A 9,933-nucleotide genomic window follows, 5' to 3' on the forward strand; every position below is an offset into this window, starting at 1 on the left:
GTGGAATCTTTGATATAATTGACAATGGACTGTCTGTAAGTTATGTGCAAGAATACCTTTTAGTCACGGAAAACGAAATGTATAGTCCTTCAACTTTACTTGAAATGGTGAAATAGTAGGCAAGAATCTAGAGAAATGCATGAAAAATGTCCATTTTATCGCTCTCGCAACATCAAACAATGTGTTTGACTAGTACAAGCTATCCATGAATTGTAGGTTGGGCATTTTGGAATTTGCATAGGTTTTCTTCATGACTTGGAGGACATTAAAAACATTGATGGATTTTCTTTTGATGGTTTTATTGTGTGGTTTTGTGTCCAAAGTTTTCAGGTAATATGTCTAAAGTTGTCATGCCCAAAGTTTTCATGTCTAAAGTTTAGAGTTTATACCAATTTTCCTTGCTTGCATCATTAAAGGAGATAATGCCATGATGGTAAGCATCCTATGTATTGATTTATAATTTTTTGTCTTTTAATATAAATTTGTGCTTTGTTAGGTCTGTTGATGTAATGGTTGTTGAATTGATGCAGGAGGCATTTTAGATCACTAATTGGTGCACTATATTAGTCAAGCGGGAGGATATGTTGTGGTCGTCCACATCCATTTTTTAGAATGGCCTACTTAACTACTAAAGTGCATCAAAGTATTGACAACTTGATCATTGTGATCCACATCACATGGCTTGCCCTATTGCATTGTATCCCATTGGCAATGATGTAAAAAATTTGTGCTTAGCTACCCTGAGAGGAGAGCCATAGTTTGGAAATTTGCCACGAGCTTCTAATTACACCAGCCACCGTAGTGGTATCCGAGACTCAATTAGTGGATCATGATTACACCAGCCACCATGGTGGTATCCGAGACTCAATTACATGGATCATGATTATTTGGTACATTGCCAACCACCGCGATGGAATCGGAGAAGCCTATAAGTCAAGATTTTGATTGATTTGATTGAAAGGTGGGTCATACATACTAGTCCCATGATGCATGTGATTAGAGTGCCGTTAATTACCAGTCATGATGATTTGGACGACACCATGAGTGCAATACCCAACGTGGTGGCTCATTAATAATACCAGTGGTTGATGATGCATGCTGTCAAATTTTAATTACCAGTCATGATCTCATTCAGTGGCTTGCATGCGGTGCAGTATATTACCAGTGGCCATTGGTGGCTTAAGTAGATTGGTGAAGTAAGTAGCAAGTGAATGTATTTCAAATTGCTATTCATGAAGGGCTTTGATTAAGTGATCGGTGGCATGTCAAGTTAAAAGGAGGCTCAAATTTTGATCGATTGAAGGACGACCACCACTGGGCTTGCATGCTAGTGCAGTAAATTACCAGTCATTTGCATGCGATTAAGTAAATTACCAGGACTTACTTGCATGCGATTAAGTTCAGTGCAATAAATTACTAGTCACCGCGGGAGCACCGCGGTGGCTTAAGTAGAGTGGTCAAGTAAATTGTCAGTAAAACGTGCAGTAAATTGGACATTTGCCATCCTATTGAGCTTCCATGATTATTCGGATTACTTGTCCGCCACTCTCCTCACTTCACTCTTCTCTCTACTTTGCCACTTTGCTACTTGGCTACTTCATTACTTGTCTACTCCACTTTAAGTGCCCTCCTCACTTACTTTGTGCTCATCCACTCCCTCCACTCTCCTCTGTACTTTGCTCCATTGCTCATCCGCTCCCTCCATCACCATCCCTTTAAACTACAGCCAAGCGCCTCCTCATGTCAACCACATCCCCATTTGATCTTCACTGGCCTACAAGGTGGCTGTGTTGCATTCAAACTGGCTCTTGCTAAATGCCCTTTTGCATCATCTTTGAACTCTCGTTCAGCTCCCCCAAGGACTCCACATCGCCAACCTGTATCAGATGCACGAAGCAGGCCTATATTGTATTGTCCTGTATGGATGCCTTACGGATGTTGACAAAGGGATAGCCATTTTTATGTAGGAGTTTTCTTGTCTTACGTCATGAATAGAAGCGAGGAAGACGAGATGAGGTTGGTATGCAGAGCATGCACACTGATAGCAACATTTAGAAAACTGTCCACGTGTTTTTAAAAAAAGCAATAATCCATGACACAGAGAATGAGGAATGGGAAGCTATGAATAGGTACGCAAGGGCTTTCGAGGTGCCCAGAAATTCACAAAGGCCTACTCGGTTGTCTTCAACCTCACATGCAGCAGCTTTGGAAGAAAATCCCTTGGAGTTGGCTCTTTTGGGTGCGTAATGGGGCTCCTAGGAATGGAAATAGCAATGGAACCAAGTTACAGGAACGTCAACTAATGACTTGATTTCAAACCAACTTGCTAGATAACTCTGCAGCAATACGAAGTAGTGTAATGCTTGTGCTGTTCTACTTGACATGATTATTATAAACAAATTTACAACGACCTATGATGGGTTCAACGAGTTTGAAATCCTACACTGTGATACGTTTGTGTCTGAGTGAAAAAGAAAATCTTTTCAATGAGAAAAGTTGTATCGTATGAAGCTTCTTCGATGGTAGCATCACAATGTATGCAATTTGCCAACTATTACCCACAAGCAACCATATAAACAACAATCATGGAGTGGAAGCTTTCTTGTAGAGCTTGGAAACCTACCTAAACTTCCAAGAGAGCAAATTACCTCTGCAGCACATAAAATAGCGGGAGACAGAGGGTGCTTACTTGAATACACGATGATGTGAATAGTTGTTGCCAATGAATGAATGAACAAGGTGAATGATATATTTATCATTCATCAGGACCGCCCCTGCCTAAAGTGAAATGCATAGAGTGAGCATTAAATTGGAGGCCCCAAATTCAGGAACGGACGATGAAAGTGAAAAGCAAGAAGGAGATTAGGAGTGTGGAGAGAGCAGTAAATGTGAATGGCCCAAAAGTCATAAAGGGACCCCAAATCATCAATTCTCTTTGTCAAGGTTTGGAGCAACCAATGGGAAGTTCGAATAACCCAAAAAACTTAAAAAAAAGAAATTTCCTTTTGAAGACCAAATCATCACTAAGGCGGCCAAAAAGAAAAACGTTTTGGTGAAGTTTGAAGGGGAAGAGTAAAATCTTGTGTTTGTGGGGTGCTCTAAACATGGAATTTGGAAAGGCCTTTGAAAAAAACAAATATGTTGCCAAAATGAAGATCAGAAGCACTAAGAGGCCCCCTATCGCAGCAGTTACTGAGAGCATCGTGCTGACCGATTGGTTAATGGCATTGTTAATGCTAAAATTTGAGTATCTTAATATGGAACAACAGTAATTCATCACCCCATTCAGCCTCAAATCACGCTCACAAAATCCATGAAGCTGGGCATGGAAGAAAGAATGCATGTTTGTCAACGATCACAATTTTTACTACACAGCCCAACCAATTCAATTCCTTAGTTTGTAATCCATTGATGTTGATCAGGGCCGATAATTGAACGAGTGAGAATTCCCATTATCTCATGAACAAAACCTATGCCATGGCTTTCACCCTTCGTTTGGGTTGCAAGCATATGCATTGACGAAGGACATTTTTTCACAGCTTTACCAAAAGATAAGTACGATGACTAACGGAAGCTTCACTCATAATTAAGGTAAATAACCGCTTCAAGTATGTATGATCTCTCATTCCCACAAATGTGTCATGATTCATGCTCCATGTTCAAGTCTCTAGGTGTCGTAAGAGCATGTGCTTTTGGCACACACGATGAGGTTCAAAATCCACTGCCTTGCTCAGAGCTTGTTTTGTTGAAAGTTTGCAAGTTAAGCCTCCACCACACCTCCAACTTATTGACTGCCGAGAAACCATAAAAAGGAGAGAGGTTTCCTTGGTCGATTAACACTAGGGACTGCAATACATAGCCATTTTGACAACTTGGGGCTAGCCCATGTACTCTGCATTAAACTATTCATGCACGAGCAGGGACAAGTAAGAAGGACAAGTATGATCCCATGTCTTATGCCCGCAAATCCGTAGACCATTTGAAAACCATGAAGGCATTCTTAGGATGTGTGAGCACCTTCGTAGACTTGCAAGAGTTGATTTTGTTTGGCATGATAGCGTTTGCATCGCTTAGTACAATGACAAGGAAGTTTATTTAACCACAAATCATTTAGCGTGCATCTATGGTAATGCCAATGGCATCTTTGTGCACTATGTGGGTAGCCCAATAGTGCCTTAGCACCGGAGCAAATTGATGAGGGATAGTTGTTCTTAGAGAAATTTGTGTAGGAGTGCTTGTAAGTGCTACGACAATATCATTATAAAAAAACAAACAAACAAACAAACAAAATGCCGGCTTGTATTAAGAGAAAACAGGATACAAAAAAGGGTGGCCGATTGACAGAGCATACTGCTCACGACCTACGCTACCAAGTAGCCAACACACACTACAGCAGCCTATGAATATCTAGAAGAGCCTAGATTACAAGCGAATCTGACATACTAAGGAGCGACCCAAGGTCTGCCATGGTTAATTTGGCACTAGCAACCAACACAGACTCTCTGTATGACCAGTTAATCCTTTTGCCTAGCACTACCTCATTCCGAATAGATCAGATGCTCAGTAAAATTGCAGCCCGGATGAACAGCCAGCAAGCCGCCGGCGTAGAGGGGAGAGACTCTGTGTCGCCTAGAAGGGCTAGTCTTCAACGCGTGTGAATACTAAATCTACTAAACAGTCCCACCTGACAGATAGCACGAGCAACACGCAGCTAGATACCTTTGACCATGAGGCAGGACCAGAAGAGATGGCGCACATCCTCCGAGTGCCAGCCGCAGAGGGGGCACACTGTATCCACCACCTTCCATATAGCCAGACGAGTTCTGAGTGGGATCCATTGGTGCATAATTTTCCACGGGAGTAAGGATAGTTTGCCGAAAGTATTCCCTTACCACAGCAGCTTGGCTTTCAACCGCCACCACTTATAAGATCTCCTCAGTCTCCATTTGCTGTTAAGGTGCAGAACCATAGTTTTACCCATCATAAGCTCTCTGTACATCGACTTAGCAGACACCCTCCTCAAATTCACCAAGCTGACACACCATTGATTTACTTTCCAGGACTCAAAGGAGATGGTATTCATGGGCCAACCCTCTGGAAGGCTAGACAGTACGTCGTAGGTCAACTCACTCTCCCAATCACTAAGATCATATTCTGTGGTCACCACAGCTAGGGCTTTCCAGCGGGCTCACCTGTAATCCCAGACACTTCCAGTGACAGTCCGGTCCAATTGCCTTTGGTGCTGCTCAAGCTGTGTTCGGCGAACCATTTGACAATTTCCACCCATGGTGCTGCACATTCAAACGCACGAGGGAGCCATTTGGAGAGCAGGGCGGTGTTCTTTTTGGCATCAGGCAACCCTAGACCGCCTCCCAATTTCATTACCTTCAGTGCATCCCAGGGAATATAGTGCCAGCGACGTCTGCCATTGCTTTCTGCCCAGAGAAAGGCATGGAAGAACCTCTCTAGCATGGCCCATTGTGTTTTGTTGAAACGCCAGATAGAGGCAAGGTAAGTGGTTGAGGCCAATAGGATATGCTTCAGAACTTCCAGCTCAGGACAAGACTGCCCCAGGCTTTGATTTTCAGTTTGATCTTGTCGAGGAACCACAAAAATCTCTGCCTGAGCGTGAGACCCAAGCCAAGAGGGCCCCCCAAGTATCTGGTTACTACAACCCGCGGAATTGACTCCCCTTTAAAATCCTCCAGCCAGCTAGGGGGTGCATCAGGGTGAGATTTCAGTAAGAACGTTTTTGGCCAACTGCATTGAGATCCCGATACTCCACAGAACTGATCTAGCACCCCTTCTAGGGTAGACAAAGAAGATTCTTCCTCTGTGATGAGGGAAATCATGTTGTCAGCAAAAAATTGGGTACACATTTGGGCACCCGAAGGGAGGCATAGGCCTTTGATAAGGCCAAACTCCAGTTTGGCCTTAACCTCTGATTAGAGGCACAGTGCAGAGCGCATACAAAAGAGGTGCCAGTGGGCACCCTTGCCTGAGGGACCTGTGTAAGTCGTATCTCCCTATAGCTCCTCCATTCAAGCACATCACAGAAGAGGCATTACCAAACAGGGTCTGCAAAAAACCACAGAACACTGTTCCGAACCCAAGCTTTCTCAGGACACAGCATCAAGTCCCACCTCATACGGTCATATGCCTTGTCGAAATCGAAGCCAAGGAACAAAGTCTTGTTCCCCGTCTGTTGTGTGTAGTCTAATCCTGTGGAGACATTCAAGATGTTCTCAAATATCTCTCTCCCCTTAATGAACCCGTTCTGCTCCCTGTCTACCACTCTCGAGCAAATGTCCCTTATTCTGAGGGCTATGGCCTTAGCCAAGATCTTGTGAGAAGTATTCAGCAGGGTGATGGGGCGCCAATCACCCACTCGGAGCCTGGATAGTTTTTGGGGAAAGAGCTTTACTAAGCCCACATTTACATCAATGGAGAGGAAGCCACAACGGACAGCCTGCTGAACCATGGCTGTATAATCTAGTTTAATCACTTCCCAGAAGGCCTGAAAAATTTCAGCCCGGCAAGCCATCGGGGCCAGGTGACTCCTCATTTTCAAGACAGTCCAAAGTTTCCTTTAGCTCCTCCACCGAGAACGGTCTGCTTAAACTAGCCCTATCAACACCCAACAGCTGAGGATTCACTTGGCTTAGGAACTCTTGAGACCTACGCTGCCAGGACTGGCCTGTTCCCCCACTATACTGGACAGCTCCCGGATGAATATTTGTGCGATGTGCCAATACTCAGTGAGACAAGGTTGCCTTCTTTATCCACGACTCTATCAATGCTTTCCCTGGTCTGCTTTTTCTTAACTGCCTGGAAAAAGATTTTGGAGGAGCAGTCACCATGTTGCAACCAGGTCAGCCTGCTTTAAAGTCCGGCCTTTTCTGCCCTCTCCAGCTCGACCTTTCTTAAGACCTCTTCGGCCTCAAACATGAAAGTAGCTAGGTAGGGGTTTGTCGGTCTCTCGTCAACTGCTCTCTTCAAGCTTTCCCAACACGCACTGACCTGCCTAGTCACAGTATGGACCCACCCTCTTTTCTGCTTATCACACTCTTTAGCCACCTGCATAATGGCTGTGATGGCCAGATCCCACTTGCGCATAGGGTCTTGGGTCCCCTCAGTGTCAGACTTCCAGGTTCGACTCACCTCCGCACAAAACCAATCAGAAGCCAGTAACCATTTATCCAACTTTAAGGGCACTCCAGATGACGGTCCGATAGCACCGGGTAAGGAAAAGCTCCATTCCACAGGAATGTGGCTGGAGAGACCTGAATGCGCGTGCCATCTACCGGACATTGGGGCGCACATCCACTAGGCCTCCTCGGAAACATAGAACCTATGGAGTCTATCGGCACGGAACTCCTCTCCTTTCCTTTTGTTGTACCAAGTGAACCCGGAGAGAGCATCCGGGTCTAACTCCCTGCAATCGACCAGGCCTTTGTTCAATACCAAAGAGTCCCAATCTTCAGCCTCACCTCTGAGGTTCCCACTCAGACTACACCGATCTATCTTTTGGGCAATCCACCATGTTCCAGTCCCCCCCAACAACCACCTCTCCCCTAACAGCTTTTCTCCCAGCAGATTCCATAGCTCCACCCTCTCAGTAGAGACATTCAGGGAATAGATATTGGCTAACTTGAAGATGAGCCCCTTGTAGGAGACCTCCACAGCTAGCAGGGAACCCATATCATCGCTCGCAACAGATCTCAGCAAACACGATTGAAGGTCAAAACAAAATGGTGACCCCGCCCCTACCTCTGCATGGGCAGTTGATTAAAGAGGAATATCCTTGTAAATTTAGAGCCATCCACAGACTATTATCAGAACCTGTCTTGATCTCTTGAAGGAGAGTGACTTCTGTGTTCCACCTCTTCAACACCGAGGCAAAGGCTTTCTGCTTCGTCTTGCTGCACAGGCCTCTTACATTCCACGAAACCACAGACAGTTTGCACAGTGTGGCAGACCTGCTGCCATTATTGACCAAAGATCTTGTAAGCATTGAACCTATTCTCTTTACCACCCTTATCCGCGTTCCTAGCTAGATTCTTCAGGCATTTTGGGAGCCCCTTCGGTTGGCGGTTGATCGTAGCTCTGTCATCTTGTCGTTGGACATTGTGGGCCTGTTCGTCCAGAATGCACTTTCTGTGGTTTGCCTCTGGCAGTTCTTCATCTTGGGACGGGCTCATCCGCCCGGATGATCTCAACTTCCCTGCTAACATCGTGCTGCAAGCCATCAGTCCCTGTTGAAACCATTTGCGCCTTCTGTGCCGAGCCTTGGGAAGCCACCAAATGCGCCTTACCTTTTTTGCAAACCACTTGCCAGTCGTTCGCTTCCTCACGATCTTGGCCCTCGTTTGGGGGGGGGGGGGGTGAGCAGGAGGGGGTACCCTCCCCTAGGAGCCCTTCGGTCCCTCTGCATGTTGGGCTGCGCTACTTCCCAGAGAGCACTGCTTGCGAATTTGTGGTTCACCCACCAGCGGGACCTCGATCTCCACCAGATCATCATCAGATGCATCCTTTGGGCCATTATCTTGAGATTTAGCAGCCCGATCCAGGCAGTCTCTCGCAAAATGTCTGAGAGACCGAGTGAGAAGCGAGTCCCTGACTTTCCCGAACACACAGCGCAACAGAAAAAACCCCTTACCCAGATATCTAGCACCATAGCAATCGGGCGAGGTGTCGCACTCATACACCAGAAAGTCCCGCAGATCATGCAGAGACGTCCCGTAAAGAAGAAATGCACACCTCCATGCACAAGCTTCGACCAACGACCTTCTACATCAGAGCAGGAGGGGTCGCACATGTGCAGGAAGGCTCGAGGCTCGAGGCTCAAAGCAGCTCCCTCCCAGTCTTCTCGAGCACCGGGAAAGTCTTACTAGACGACGAGAATATCATTACTATCCCTCCCAAACTTCTACCATGGTGGTTTAACCCTGTGTGGACTTTACCCAAGGGCCTTGGTGTCACGCAAGCAGCATTCTTATTTCCTGTCAGGGGACAAATAGATCAGGCACATGTGTGCCAGAGATTAGGGGTACATGGTTGCCGGGAGTTGGCATGACCTTATAAAAAATATGGGCACATGGTCCAATAGCAGGTTCACACAGATGTGGCAGCTCTTGATTGCTTGGTTGATTGCCTATCCTGCCTGTGCCATCAATTTCTCATCCACCATAATCTATGTCTCTAATTGAGGACAATATTGGATGGTACTTGTCAACATCCACATGATGCATTATATATATTGCAAGTTTAAAATGTGATACTATTATCAATTTATATGTGTTTGCCTTTTGAATATCATTTACTTTGTCAGCCCTATCCATTTCTTTCAGGTAGGCCAAGTATGAAGTTCATTCACTTTGTTTGACTTGTATGTGCTTTTTGACTTTTTTGGCTTGTATGTGCTTGCTTTTCAGGCCCCCTCCAATGTGGCTATAATTCAATTCTAGGTTGAGATCTCCAAGCCTTGCCTCCATTCGCATGCTTCCAAGTTGTAATCATTTCACCAGAGCACCGCAAGGCGGGTGCTATGATCATTTCCTAGTAAGAATCTTGTGCCTTGAAGTGGTTTAATAAGCTTCGTGTCATGCTTACCCTCACACCATTAATCTTGGCAACGTACAAACTCAATTAGCACTCTATTTCATTGTCTCTTTGGACATCTGCTTTCCAAGAATCAATTTTTCAACCCTTCGAATTGTTGAGCTACTTGCTTGAATTATAGACATCGTTGTCTTCTTTGTGGATGTGAAGAATCAATCGGCCTAAATTGCTCAGCTGCTTGGTTGAATTATAGATCTCGTTGTCTTCTTTGCGACTATTAAGAGTCTCATCCAACTAGACGAACAAGTTTCGGAGAGCTCCAGAAAGCAAGGTAGCTAGGGAGAGGGGATATACCTCTATGAAAGCTGGGGT

The sequence above is a fragment of the Dipteris shenzhenensis genome, chromosome 28 (genome assembly GCF_047967505.1).
Source record: "Dipteris shenzhenensis isolate YYH24624 ecotype China chromosome 28, Dip_SZ_1.0, whole genome shotgun sequence".
Lineage (NCBI taxonomy): Eukaryota > Viridiplantae > Streptophyta > Polypodiopsida > Gleicheniales > Dipteridaceae > Dipteris > Dipteris shenzhenensis.